The sequence below is a fragment of the Prionailurus bengalensis genome, chromosome E1 (assembly GCF_016509475.1).
Source record: "Prionailurus bengalensis isolate Pbe53 chromosome E1, Fcat_Pben_1.1_paternal_pri, whole genome shotgun sequence".
Classification (NCBI taxonomy): domain Eukaryota; kingdom Metazoa; phylum Chordata; class Mammalia; order Carnivora; family Felidae; genus Prionailurus; species Prionailurus bengalensis.
Window position 1 is genome coordinate 4,384,882 of NC_057347.1, and position 12,051 is coordinate 4,396,932.

The window sequence follows — 12,051 nt, forward strand, 5'->3', positions numbered from 1 at the left end:
TAAATAAATAAACCTAAGAAAGAAAAAAAATTTTTTTTTCAAAATTCCTCGAGGAAGGCCAGTATTCCAAGTTTGAATTTGGGACCCTCCCTAACCCCAGCTATTTTGACTTGATTCAACACATAGCAAATACACTCTGCTTCGCAGATTTTTATTCTCATCCTGAGAAGCGGACACACAAAATCCAATATGTGACCGCTGTGCACACAGAACTGTTTAGATTTTTTTTAATGTTTATTTATTTTTGAGAGAGAGAGACAGACAGAGACAGAGCACAAGCAGGGGAGGGGCAGAGAGAGAGGAAGGCACAGAATCTTTTTTTTTTTTTAATTTTTTGTAATGTGTATTTTTGAAAGAGAGAGAGACAAAACATGAGCACAAGCAGGGGAAGGGCAGAGAGAGGGAGACACAGAATCCGAAGCAGGCTCCGGGCTCCGAGCTGTCAGCACAGAGCCCAACGCGGGGCTCGAACCCACGAACCATGAGTTCGTGACCTGAGCTGAAATCAGACGCTCAACCAACTGAGCCACCCTGGTGCCCCCCCCCCCCCCCCACAGAACTATTTAAATAGAATTAAAAGTAAAACCGAGGGGCATTTCTGCCCAGCCAGGTCCACCTGTCCATTGAAAGGATGCCATCTTTGGAGAGTAGAAAGCAGAAGCAGCAGGTTGAGGAAACTGCTTGGTGCAGGGGTGAGGTGGAGAAAGGTAGAGATTAGAGAGGGAGAAGCAGGGGGAGACCAGGAGAGCAGCTTGGAAATGGAGCAGAAAATTCAGATGGCAAAAGGAGGCCCCTCACCCGGACACCCGAGAGCCTGTACAACAACCTGTCAGCCTGCAGAGGCCCTGGGCCACTGCTCAGAAGGGTCCTCTGCCTGTGGCCCTCGGGAGCCTGGAGAGCCCCCATCCACTCACATGCCCCCCGCCTCCCGCCCAGAGCAATAGTGGGACATACGGGGCCAGACAGGGAGAGGCAATCAACTAAAAGGACACCCTTGCTACCGACTAAACTCCATGATATACGGCTGTGGGTTTGCAAAACAGCAGCGGCCGCGCCAAGGTGCAGAGGGTCAGGAGCAGCGAGCACCTGCGCGAGGGAAAATAAAGACGCGCACGTGTTTGTAAATGCCCGCGGTTTCTGGAACTGCCCGCAGGAAACCGATAACTTGTTTGCCTCTGGGGAGGGGAACTGACAGGCGGAGGCGGAGGTCCGGTGTGGCGAGGAGGCCACGTGTTTTTCTTTAGACTCTTCAGTACCTTTCGAACAGCAGGCCTGATCTATCCGTCACCTATTCAGTAAGCATGGAATTAACAAATAGACGCTTCTGGTACGTATACGCCACAAAAAGTCGAAAACGCACCCCAAGCACACCCTTCTGCTTTGAGGCTGCGATCTCAGCGCAAACGGCACTTGCCAGGTGCGTGGGGTGCATGCTACCAGCCTCACACCAGCTATGGCTCCCGGGGGCTGCCAGGGACACTTCTTTCTCCCTGCTGTGGGCATCGCTTCCCCCGTGGTCCAGGACCTCCAAGGAGGAGCTCCCACGCTCCCAGCCCTCAGCAAACCTGGGCTGTATTCCAGCCACGGAAATGACCGGAGATGAGCTCCCCGGGACTGAGTCCGGGCTTCGGGGTCCCATGTCCAACCAACGTGTCGCCCACAGCCACTGCCCAGGGATCCCCTGCCAGCCTCTCAATCTAGGGAAGAAACTAGAAGCAAGTGCCACGGCTGCAGTCTGATAATCACTATGGACACCAGAAACCAGCCTCTATCGGGTCTGCGTCCAATTAGCCACCCCCACAACAATACCATAGCAACCAAGGTAATATTATTGTTCGAAGAAGAAGAAGAAGAAGACGAAGAAGAAGAAGAAGAAAAGAAGAAGAAGAAAGCGCACACACACACACACACACACACACACACACACACACACACACCCGGTTGTGCAATGGCTTTTAAAACCACAAAGATAACGTTTTTTTCCACACCCTGCCACGTGCACCTCCCTCTCACTTCCCAAAGATGTGGCTTCCTCCGCAGGAAGTCACCAGGCTCAGGGACAATTACCTCTCAGCACCACTCCAAGATGTGAGCCCTCCACAGGAAAGCCAGGCACAAGAATGTGTCCCAAGCAAGCCTGGAGAACAGGCTGTGTGGTTTCCTCTGCCTCCCTCTTGGAGGCAGGGAGGCTGGAGGCAGGACAGCCCAGGGCGGGGGGGTGAAGCTCCAAGCTTCCTGCCCCCCCCAACCCCCCCACCCCCGTCCCTCCTCCGTCTGGCTGGCTGCCTGCCCTCTTGGGGCCAGACCCAAGCTGGGCACTGGGACCTTGGTGGTTGCAGCCATGAGCCACGCACTAATCCTCAGACCTAAATGTGGAAAGCATTAGCCCAAATGAAAAGACATAAATCAGGAACGGGAGCTATGGCACAGAGGAAAACAGCCCTTCTCGGGAAGCGAGAGCCCACACCGTTGCACAAGAGCCGAGTGAGTCACCAGCCGGCAGGGGGAGGACCGGGGAGGGAGGGGAGCCCCCAGTGGGACGGGGCGGGTGTCCAGGGAGGTGGGGGGGGGGTGCAAAAACACAGCTGGAGGTTTCTAACTAACCACACTTCATCAGCAATCTGGGGGCAGGGGGGGCGCAATGCATCACCTCCCTCCCCGGCTCAGGAAGTGTTTCAAAATGTGTCCTCCCCAGGGAAGACAGCGGGAAGGAGTCTCCCTAACAGCCAACTGGTCACCCCCTACAGCCTGCAGCTGCTTCCTAGGGAAGCGACCCTCAGCCCAGAGCGTGCACCTCCCTTGTCCTTCTCTGTTCCTCCCTGCCATGCACCATACTCTTTGGGGGCCCCCAAGCCCAAGGCGCCCACAATTCTTGCCCCACCCGCTCACCCATCCTTACTGCTATCTCTTCTCTCTGCTTCTTGTCCTTCTTTCGAACAAACCAACCTCCACACACAAGTTGCTGTTGATGAGACAAACCCCTCAGTCTCTCCCATCCCTCATCCCCGGGAAGAACCTCTTACCCTCCTGTGAGACCTCACCTCACCCACCAACTACGCAAGTTCTGAGTGTCAGCTGTGAGCAAGGCACTGGTGTCCGGGGGTGACACTGGTGACAGGAGCCCCCAAAGAGGTCACTCAGTTGGGGCATAGTAGCACCAGGACGCCTGAGCCCAGAAGGCTCTGGAAATTAGCCGGGCCGGACCCCTTCGGCCTGAGCAGGACCACCCCCCTAAGGATCTTCATCTTGCTCTGGTGAAATAAGAGGTGAGGGTTGGGGACAAACGGGTCCTCAGACAACAATCCCCTGTAAGAAACACACAGAAAAAAAAGTCCTGAAGTGCCTGGCTGCAGTACGGTCTACGCCAGAGAGCATGGCCAACGGCTGGGCCATTTGCAATCGCTGGGCACTCAGTAAGAACAACCAACAGAAAGCCCTGAGAGGGGAGAGTCCTCGTGAGGAGGTGACCCAGGAATGGTCTTATTAGAGGACAAGTGGCAAAGAGAACCAGGTAGAAGAAGAGAGAAATCCAGGCCATGGAACCATGCACTCCCTCATCCATGCATTCATTCACCCACCCATCCATCCATCCATCCATCCATCCATCCATCCTTCCATTCATTCATCCATCCATCCACTCACCTCCATCCATCCATCCATCCATCCATCCATCCATCCATCCATCCATTCACTGACCTATTCATTCATTTATCCACTCATTAACCCATCCATCCATCCATTCACTCATCCATCCATCCATCCACTCACCTCCATCCATCCATCCATCCATCCACTGACCTCTATCCATTCATTTATCCATTCATTAACCCATCCATTCATCCATCCATCCTTTCATTCATCCATCCATCCATCCATCCACTCACCTCCATCCATCCATCCTTCCATTCACTCATCCATCCATCCATCCTTCCATTCACTCATCCATCCATCCATCCACTCACCTCCATCCATCCATCCATCCATCCATCCTTCCATTCACTCATCCATCCATCCATCCATCCATCCATTCACTGACCTATCCATTCATTCATCCATCCATCCATCCATCCATCCATCCATCCATCCTCCCTTCCTTCCTTCCATCCATTAATTCATTCATTCATCCATCCATCCATTTATCTATTCATTTACTCATTCATTGGACAAATACTTCCTGAGCACCTCTTACAGACCAGACACAGTTTTAGGTGCTGGGATGCACTGGTCACAAGACAAAAGGTCCGCATCCCAGCGGGGCTTGCATCCTCATGAGGGCAGACACCCAAGCCACAACAAGCCCGGCACACAGGTATGAGGTCGGGTTTTGCTGGAAGGCAGTAAGTGATGAAGAAGAGGAAGAAGAACAGGAAAAAGTAGGCATGGCAAGAGTGACAAGATTTTGAGATGAATCGGTAGGTTACTCTTCTCGAGGGGGCTACTGTGACAAATGACCGCAAACGAAGGGGCTCAAACCGGCACAGATTTATGGTCTTACGGATCTGGAGGTCAGAAGCCTAGAGGGGTCTCCCTGGGCCGAAGCCAAGGTGTTAGCAGGTTCAGCTCTTGCTAGAAGCCCCCAGGCAGAACCTCGCCCGGTTCAGTCCCCAGAGGCCGCCGCATCCCTGGCATATGTTCCCTTCGGAGCATCGCTCAACCTCCTGCTTCTGTTGTCACATCTACTGCTGACCTGGCCCTCCTGCCTCATCTCACAAGGACCCTTGTCATCGTGCTGGGCTCGTCCGGATAGTCCAGGACCCTCTCCCCATCCTGATAGCCTCAACTGCACCTGCAAAACCTGATTGCTGTGTCCCAGGCTCTAGACTGGACATCTTTGGGGGACCCACATGGGCCACAAAGACCCTCACGAGGAAGCATGCCTGGGACGTGTGCAGGGACACGGTGGAAGCTGGTGTACAAGGGAAGGATGAGCGGGATGAGGGGGTGGGGTCCAGGCGCTGAGGTCACGTAGTGCCCCACCGGCCACCGTGAGGGCTTCCTCAACTCTACTCCACCATCGTGGGGACCCATCACCACGTCCTGAGGACCCAAATGACACAATAGGACTTGTTATGTAAGAACAGAGCAGGGAGCACCTGGATGGCTCGGTCGGTTGAGCATCCAACTTTGGCTCAGGTCCTATGTCACAGTTTGTGGGTTCGAGCCCAGCATCGGGCTCTATGAGGACAGCTCGAAGCCTGCTTCAGATTTTGTGTCTCCTTCTCTCGCTGTCCCTCCCCCCGTTCATGCTCTGTCTCTCTCTCTGTCTCTCTCTCTCTCTCTCAAAAATGAATTAAAAAAAGAACAACAGACCAGGACCTAGCAGAGCATCCGGGCAGCCCCTGTAAGAAACCAGGGACACAAGGGTGATGGCTTCGTCTCACCCAGAGGGGGCGGCGGTGGGGATGGCGAAAAATGGCTACACCTTTTTAAAAAGTCTATTTGGAAGGAGGGGCCCACAGGCTTACCTGGCAAACGAAACCCAAGCAGGGGGAGGAAACAGGGGTGCCAAAGCTTTTGAGGGCTGTGAGCCACGCAGCTGGAAAGACAGGCTTGCCCGTTGCTGAAAGGCTGCAGGGGGCCCAGACCCGGAGGAAGGACCCGGTGTGACGGCTGGAGATGTCGAGCAGGCGGCTGAATCGGGAGGTCAAGAGCAAACCTGTGAGCAGAGCTTGCCCACCCTAAGCTGGAGGCTCCCACGGGGGAGCCCGCCGGCGGTCTGGGCTGGGAATCCGGGTCTGGCCTTGACCCGGAGAGGGATGGGAACCTCGCAGGGTGCGGAGGCGGCCGTGACTGTCCCGGATTAAGTTTGTGAGTCGGGCATCAGTTACAAGGCGAGATGACAGAGGCTGAGTAAACAGGGATTTCGCCTTAGCCCTCGCAGTTGCTCAACCAGGCTTTTCCACTTCCCACAGCCCACAGGGCGGGACGGAGTTGTGGGGCAGGGAGGGGCGGGCGGGATCCAGGAATGCGGTCCTGCCACGGCCCCGGAATCCGTAGCTGCAAACAGCTCCACTCACTCACCACCTGGCCAGCCCTTGGGGCCCTCACCGCCCGCAGCGGGGATTCGGGGGAGCCCTCGCGTGGTCCCTACTCGGGGGGCCAGTAAATCACGAGGACAGAGCGGAGCCGAGGGCAGGCGGCCAGACCGTGTGGGCACCTCCCAGGGGACGCGGGTCCTCCCCTCCCGCCGGACGCTAGCAAGGTGCTCAGACGGCAGTATGTCGGCGGTAAGCGTGTTCCCAGGGACGGCGGGCCCAAGCCAGGCGCTTCCCGGACACGTCCACCCACGCGTCCGTTCCGCAGATGTTTAGTGAGCACCTAAGGTGCCAGGCCCTGCTTCTGGACACTCGGGGCACAACAGTGAACAAAACAGAAGGGGCACAAAAACCTCTGTGTTCAACACAGCACACATTCCGGCATGTGGCAGAGCAGGGGGGAGGGGGCAGACAATAAAAATAATAAATAAGTAAGGGGGCACCTGGGTTGGCTGAGTGTCCAACTTCGGCTCAGGTCATGATCTCACGATTTGTGGGTTTGAGCCCCGCGTCGGGCTCTGTGCTGTCGGCTCAGAGCCTGGAGCCTGCTTCGGATTCTGTGTCTCCCTCTCTCTCTTTCTCTCTCTCTCTCTCTCTCTGCCCCTCCCTCTCCTCAAAATAAATAAACATTAAGAAGAAAGATAACTGATTCTAGAAGGGTGTGAAGGAGCAGCAACTCAGTGTCCTCTGGGACTCCTGCAAGTGTGGCCATCACGAGGGAACACGAAGCCTACCGGAAGGCAGCACTGGGGGACCCTGCCAAGAACGTCTGGTTCTTGGTCCCCGGCCCGCCTCCTTCCCCCGTCACCACCATGACCACCATGACCCGGGTTAGTTAAAACTGTGCAGCAGAAACCACAACTCTGGAAGCCACCCACTGAATGGGGTGTCCCTGCAGGTGGCCCGGTCACCGACCCAAAGCATCTCCTGGGTTTGGGGCCCCTCCTCGGCCAACCCGTCAGGTCCGCGCTTCAGACGCAACATCCCCACGGGAAGTGCCAACCCGAGGACTGAGGACTGAGGGCTCCCATCTCCTCCCAGCTGAGCATCTCTGTTAGGCGGGAGTAGCTGCTCTTGCCTGACCGGGTCTCCTCCCCGGGGCCTGGTGGCGAAGGATGGACAGGAGAGGATGTCACGCTCAGGGTCCCCACGCCTCTGACCACAACTTGGAACTCTCTTACCAGCGGCGCTCACCACGGGGGAAGTGCGAGTTGGGCTGAGCACCAAGGCTCTTCCTGCTTGGAGGACAGCCAAGGCTGACTCTGGGTGCACGTCCCTGGCAGTGTCTTGGCCCGTGGACCCTCCCATCGCCTCCCACTACGCATCCAGCTGTGAGCCAGCTGGCCCGGTGCTGGCCTCAGGCTCCAGCGGAAGAGACAGCCACCAGGAGCTGGTCCAGCCGCCGTCCACCTCCCTCTGCCCCTTGCCCTAAACTCTTCCGGTCTCCTCTACTCCCAACGCTGTGAGGCCCTGAAAAGTTGGAACACCCAGGCTTTCCCTTCGGGTGCTACTGCAGACTCTCCTCCCAGCTATAGCCCGGGACTCAACCCCCAGACCGCCTGCAGAAGGTCCCAGAGGCACAAGGATCATACTCTTCGGGGTCAGAATCTGGGGGCGGGGGAAGGAGGTGTGAAGAAAAGGGAGCCCTACCCCACCCCGCCTCTCCACTTCCTCCCCTACTCAGCTGCCCCACGAAAGCAAAGGCCTGCTGGGACCCCAAGCTGGGGAACACACAGCTTTCGAACTGGGTGTGCAGATACCTCCAGGATGGGGTTAAGTGTAGGGGCTGAGGGGTCCCCCCTCCCCTCTGTGGGGCGTGGCTTCAGAACTACCACGGACACAGCAACCAGGGGTTCCAATCGTAGGCTCCTGACAAGGATGGTCCAGGTACAAGCCCCGTCCCCTGCTGGCTGACGCCGAACAAAGTCTTTAACTTCTCCGTGACTCAGCTTCCCCATCTGTAAAACGGGCCTGGTAATACCTGGAGCGTGTTGTAAGGATCCAATGAACTAATAAATGAAGGCACAGTGTTTAGAAAAGCTACCTGTTAGGTAAATGTTGTCTGTTGTTATTATAGATCTCTGAACCTCTGGACCGACAGATCTATTCGAGAACGTTCTTCTATCCACGAGAGGCCACAGGCCCACTCGCTGGTTGAGAAAATACGGTGAGGAGTGGGTACAGACATACTGAAGAGCTAATCTGGTCCCACGGAGGTTGCTTACCTGTTCCTGGCCAAGCTCTGCCATAGACCTCCGAAGCCCCTTCCTTCCAACCAAGTCTGGAAGCCACGGAGACTGGGTCTCATGGGGGAAAACATGGGAGGTGGTGAAACATGGGACTCTCTCTCTGGAGTCTGCTTTCTCGTCTGCAAATGGAGGTGGTGATGCTCTCCCACCCCACCCAGGGGACTGTGCTTCGGAAACCCCGAGAGCCTCAAAAACGGTCAGCCCTGTTTCCGTTCATCCTGGCCTCCCCTGGGGCGGGGGGGGCTTACACTTCTAGTGCTTTCTTCCTGGAAGAGCGGCTGGTGCCCAAGCCACTGTCTTTCAGAAACCCTCACAGGGGCGCCTGGGTGGCTCAGTCCGTTAAGCATCCGACTTCGGCTCAGGTCATGATCTCACGGTTCGTGAGTTCGAGCCCTGCATCGGATTCTCTGCTGTCAGCACAGAGCCTGCTTCAGATTCTGTGTCCCCCTCTCTCTCTCTGCCCCTCCCCTGCTCATGCTCATGGCTCTCTCTCTCAAAAAAAATTAATATTGAGGCACCTGGGTGGCTCAGTCAGTTAAGCATCTGACTGTTGGTTTCAGCTCAGGTCACGATCTCATGGTTCATAAGTTTGGAGCCCACACTGGGCTCTGTGCTCGCAGTGTGGGGCCTGGATGGGATTCTCTCTCTCTGCCCCTCCCCCCTTCCAAATAAATAAACTTAAAAAAAAAAAAAGACATTATTTAGAGGCACCTGGGTGGCTCAGTTTGGTTAAATGTCTGACTCCTGGTTTCAGCTCAGGTCTCACAGTCTGTGAGCTCGAGCCCCGCCTCGGGCTCTGTGCTGACAGTGCAGAGCCTGCTTGGGATTCTCTCTCTCCCTCTCTCTCTCTGCCCCTCCCCTGCTCACACTGTCTCTGTCTCAAAAATAAACCTAAAAAAATAAATAAAAGTAGGAGTTAAAATTACAAAAAAAAAAGAGAGAGAGAGAGAAAAGAAAAAGAAGAAAAAAGAAAAAAAAAAAAAAAGAAACCCTCGCAGGTTGAGACAGAGCCCCAGATACTGAAGCATTTCCCCAAACACATTGCATTTATGCGTGTGGCCCCATTCAAATACTCAATTCTCAGGACAGGCAAGGAGCCACCAGGAAGGTTCACCAGGAGCCCCCCGTCAACCCCTGGCAGGGGCAGCCTCACCCCACAGCTAGTGGAAAGCTCCCCCAGCTCACGGCGGAAAACCCTGGCTTCCTATCCCACCTCCACTGCATGGGCAGCTTACTAACACCCGGCTCAGCGTTTTCAACCAGAAACCCCAAACACGGCCTCACACAGTTGTAGAATTAACTGAAATACGTACAAATGTGCATGTTGAGATTTTTTTTTTTTTAGGTTGAATGAGAGACTCCATGTTCAGCCACACAAATATTTTTAGATCTCTTGATCTGAATGCCTGTGAATGGAAGTGTCCCCACCAGGCTGCCATGGGCTCAACACTCCTCTGAGTCACCTGACAGACCCGGGAAACCAAGGAAGTCTGTTTTCTTTTTAGAAAAAAATTTTTTTAAGTTTGAGAGGGAGAGAGAGAGAGCTCGCAAGCAGGGAGGGGCAGAGAGAGGGGAGAGGGAGAACTCCAAGCGGGCTCCACGCCATCAGCGCACAGCCCAATGCGGGGCTCCAACTCACAAACCATGAGATCGTGACTTGAGCTGAAACCGAAAGCTGGATGCTTAACCGACCGAGCCATCCAGGCGCCCCAGGAAATCTGTCTTCAAACACCCTACTCGGAGCAGTGGCACTGGTGCTCCACGTGCATCAGAACCCCCCCACCCCGAAGAGCGTGTTAAACAGATTTCCGGGCCCTGCCGTCAGTGCCCGACTGAGTAGATCCCGGGTCCGCCCCGAGGATGGGCATCTCGAGCCAGCTCACAGGTGATGACACTCACGAAGCTGGTCCAGGGACCACGGTATGGGAAGCCTCATCCTCAGGAACCAAAGGCTAGAAAGTACACTAAGGATCACCCAACCTGATCACAAGGGGAGCCCAGCAATGCTCTCCACCCGGCGCCCGGGTAAGAGAGCCTGGTCTATTAAAATGACGCGAGGCTGTTCCATCTGCACCTCAGACACAGGTGGGGCTGCTGGGGGCCCCTGCTGGTTCCTGCCTCCTCTACCCTGGGCGGGGGGCTGTAGAGGGAGGCCACCGAGCTGCCATCAACACCCATCCCCTCAAGCCCGGGCTCCATCCCTCCCTCCCTTCCAGGAACAAACAGGAGTGGCTACTCAGGGGAGGTCTCAAGGCCGGGAGGGCGGAGTCCGAGGCCCCAGGGAAGGGAAGGAGCAGGGCACAGCCTTGGGGCAGCTGACTCCAGGCCAAACCCCTCCATGCGGAGCAGAGCCTGGAGACGGTGGTCTGGGGGGGTGGGGGTGGGGCATACACGCACACTGCACCCAGTGTCCTGGCCGCACAATGCACAAGGGGCCGGCGGGGCAGGCAGCCAGGGTCTACTCATGCCAGTACCATCTGGGAGCCCTTGCCAGGCCTCCGAGGGCCCGCAGAAGAAGCTGGACTCTGTCCTGGGGCACAGTCGGGCTCTATTCTTATCTCAAGGGGGAATGTGTGACTCTCCTTGCAGTGAATGGGGGCCCCCGGTGAGACGGAGGAGGAAACAGAGCCATCACTGTGCCCCAAGAGGGCTCCCCACGCGGCTCCCGGCTCCGACCAGCCCCTCGTGGCGGGGCCTTGCACAGCCTCCAGCAAGGAGAGGCCAGGCCGGCGGCAGACGAGGAACCAGGCGGCCCCGGGCAGCCTGGCCCTCACTCACACCGCCGCACACACAGGGCCTAAGGGAGACCCGCAGAGGACAGGGTCCTAAAGGAAACACAGCTTCCATGCACAGCTCCTTACCCCATCCCAAAGGAAGGAGCCCAGAGATGCTACGCACCCCCCACACTGGCACAAGGCCCTGAGACAGATACGGCCCCCTACCTACCTCCCCATCACCATCTGCACTGGCCAGATCTCTTCCAGCGCTCCCTTTAACTTGACCGAAGGAGCCACAGGAGACCCGTGTGATGGGACGTGTGTTCATCCAACACCTCTAGATGTCCCAGGGCAAAGGGACCACCCACATAAGAGCCTGGGTTACCACCGTATCCTCGGGGACCCACATCACTCCCCTCTGGGGTCTGCAAGTAGGAAAGTACCCTGCGGCAGGTTAAGGGACAAGTGGGGGTTCCAGAGAAGAGCTGGAGGTTGGGGAGACGGAAGAGAAGTTATGGAAGCTGGAGTAACCCGGGGAGGGCTTGAAATAAATATTGACTCATCACCCACCATGCGCCAAGTACGAGGTACAAGCATGTGTCTTCCCATTTGAAAGAATTACTGCGACGCGAGGATCATTGTGCCCATTTTCAAGGTGAGAAAACTGATCCACCAAGGAGGTAAGAGCTTTTCCCTTTCCCTTTGGTCGTTAACAGAGCCAAGGGTTGGGGACACAGGCCTTCGGTCCAGCGCACTTTTTATGTTATATCAGCCCACATCTCAGTGCTCATGGGGTCTGGAAGGACAGGCAGCAACAAGGCACGGGAGTGTCCCAGGCACGGTGACCCATAAGAGCATCAGTTGAATTTGTTGCTACCAGTTTTTCATTTACATTTTTCTCTCTAAAAATAAGTGGGGGGTGGGGGATAGAAGCAGGGTGCTCCTGTAGGTCTGAAAATCCCCATTTGGGCCAGCAAATGGGGCATCAGTCACGCTCAAGGACTATGGATCGGGTGCACGCTTTCTGAACAGCAACTGACAGCACGGGTC

The 12,051-nt window shown here is 56.0% G+C and overlaps 1 protein-coding gene across 4 annotated transcripts in view; it reads right to left on the reverse strand.

Moving 5' to 3' along the window:
* GAS7 (growth arrest specific 7) overlaps positions 1 to 12,051 on the reverse strand; it is a 220,238-nt gene that overhangs the window by 151,926 nt on the left and 56,261 nt on the right. The window contains exon 1 of one of the 4 annotated variants that reach the window (XM_043583121.1): positions 5,466 to 5,830. The exons of 2 other annotated variants lie outside the window; for them this stretch is intronic. The gene's annotated coding sequence lies outside the window, so the exon portion shown is untranslated. Of the gene's footprint in view, positions 1 to 2,067; positions 2,088 to 5,465; positions 5,831 to 12,051 lie in introns of those variants that run through there. One more of the 4 variants, XM_043583123.1, reaches the window with a different exon arrangement.